The sequence below is a fragment of the Atractosteus spatula genome, chromosome 13, assembly GCF_055471065.1.
Source record: "Atractosteus spatula isolate fAtrSpa1 chromosome 13, fAtrSpa1.hap1, whole genome shotgun sequence".
Lineage (NCBI taxonomy): Eukaryota > Metazoa > Chordata > Actinopteri > Semionotiformes > Lepisosteidae > Atractosteus > Atractosteus spatula.
This window is the reverse complement of record NC_142718.1, coordinates 38,357,632-38,360,324: the sequence shown is the minus strand read 5'-3', so window position 1 is coordinate 38,360,324 and position 2,693 is coordinate 38,357,632.

Genomic DNA, 2,693 nt, shown 5'->3' with positions numbered 1-2,693 from the left:
TATCTTCTACGTCTGACGTCATTTTGAGCGACGTTGGAAAATGTAGTTTTCTTTCCAGTTCAATGTTCGTACCGAACAATGGCGCTTACAGGACAGAAAACTACATTACCCAGAAATGAACGGAACCTGGCACGTGTATTTACAGCGAAACTAGATCATGTACGAGACGGATGACTTTTGTGAATGGGGTCTTTGTGGTTAACTGGATAATACATCACGTTCTCAGTCTCTCATTTTTCACAGAAGAGAATTCAAAAGATGATGGATTGTAGTGCTATTGAACTTGACTTCTACCTGCGTATTGCTGATAAAAGCACTGCAGCCTACCCTTTTCCAGTGACGGTGTCGTATATTTTAAAAATAAAACCAATCGGGTATTGAGAAAGCACATAATTTCACTCAAAAATAACTGACAATGATAACGAAAACACATATGGAAATAAAAACAGAAAGTTCTCAAAACCCAGATCGGCATCTGAATTCGTAGAACGAAACTTAACAGTGTGAAAAATACAATCCCAGTCCTTCCCAAATCAAATCGAAGAACGTACTGTAAGAAAAGCTAACAAAAATCGGGTCATATGGATTCTGTTTCTCATTTTCCTATACACGAGCAATTGCATCACTTAGTTTTAAAGGATCTCAGCATGTCACCTCCAAGGTGTCTTGTGGTAATGGAGTTCATACATTGACAGCTGTTTATTTAGCAGCATTGAACACTTGTGGGATGTGCTGGGATGTGTGTGGGATTCAAGGCACAGAAACCATTGAACAGGCTCTACAGCTGGAATAATTCATACGTGTGCAGCCTGGTGCAAAACATGAATTCCAGTTGCAAAGGAACAAGTAATAGGTCTATTCCATGCTGAAAAAAGAAGAAAGAAAACACAATGTTTCGGCCGTGGAGCCTTCTTCAGGTGTGCAGCTTGTGTTGCCTCCAATGATGGCACATAATACACTAACCTGTGGCTTTCACTGTAGACCCCCTGTTGATGACAAACACTAATCTGCATAATCAATCTAACTGTCATGGCTGCTCATTACATAAGCTGCCAAAATATTTTGTCTGTTCCCCTTGATCCTCAGTTCATATTGTAACACAGCATTTGAAGATCTAGAAGAGAAGACTAACAGATTTCAACCGATTTAGAAAAATAAGGTTGAAATGCTACTTGGATGGATTATGCTTCTTAAATGCGTATAAAACCCCTAACTTACAGTATGTGGCTTTTCTGTGGTTATGGTTTAACATACTGTATGTTTTCCAACGTCTGGTCAATTGACTAGATATATATATTTGGTCAATTTAAATGTGTATTACTATACCAGTTTATGTAGATTAATCTTTACCTTTCAAAATTATTCTTATTTTTTGTTGAAGAACTATAAAACACTTTTATTTAAATTCAGTTCAATTCTAGCTTTCTTGTCCTATTTGGGGAAATTCATTTGACACTACACCCTCAATGTAAAAACACGATGGCTGACAAGATTTACCAACTAAGAAGTCAGAGCAACAGTTTATTAGCAGAAGCTTTATAACAGCTATATTTTCTTCCTTCTACTATCAAAGGTGATTCTAACAGCAAAATCCTACCTAAATGCTCACAAATACTAAATGCAGTGATGGTGATCTATCATTTTTCTGACATATTCTCAACATCGTATCACTAAAGTGATATACAATCTCTTTGTAGTTGAGTTTTTTTAAACACCTTTTATAAAACAGTTTTTTAAACATTTACATACATTTTTGATATCACTAAAACAGTTCAATTTTCATCTGATCAGAAAGAAAAAGTAAAAGCTTGAGAGTGTTTGCACTTTATGCAATTGAAGATCAGACACTTTTAAATAGATTTCTAGTAGAGTAATGCAAAATGCAAAAGGATCCGATCATGCATATCATGAGTCTCTCTCACTTAAGGTTATACATTACTATTGGAAAGGTGACAACACTGTCCAGATTTAGATGAGCAATCATTATGGTTAGGTAGGACGCATTTAGGACTGACACACGAGACCTTCCCACTGTTGGTTTCTTTGCTCAGACCAAATTAAAAAATGTTAAAATGGTTTAACTATGATCACTTTCTATTTCGTCTGCAATATAACATCCTTTAAAATATCTTCAGAGCAATTACATGTCGGTAGAGTGATTGAACAGTGATGTAGGTTTTATCTAATGTTGGGGAAAAACCTTTTTAATGGTCAGCAAATGGTAGACAAGGGTCTTTAATATAACAACCTTCATTTGAAAGGTTACAAATGACAGGGGGCCATTCCGCCCATCTTGGTTACTGGTATCTAATTGATCAGAGGCTCTCATCCAGCTGTTTCCTGAACATTATTGGGTAGCGTGATCTAGCCAGACACGCACAGCCCTTTGTGTTAAAAAGTGTCTCCTGTTCTCTGTTTTAATTGCAGTTCCATATAATTTCCACATGTAACCTCAGGTTAGTCTTTTACTATTGATTCTAATGAGGTTCATTGGGTTAACCGTGCCAATGACAGTGCAACTAAGTGTACTGTAATATTAATACAGTATACTAATCAGCTCTCTAGCGTGGCAGACAACAGGATTTGGACACTACAGTGTTCAGATTTAATAATGGAGTTACCAGACGCGTACAGTATATACACAGTCTAATACAATCCAGCTTTATCCTTTGGTAAGGGCTACGCGTTTTGAG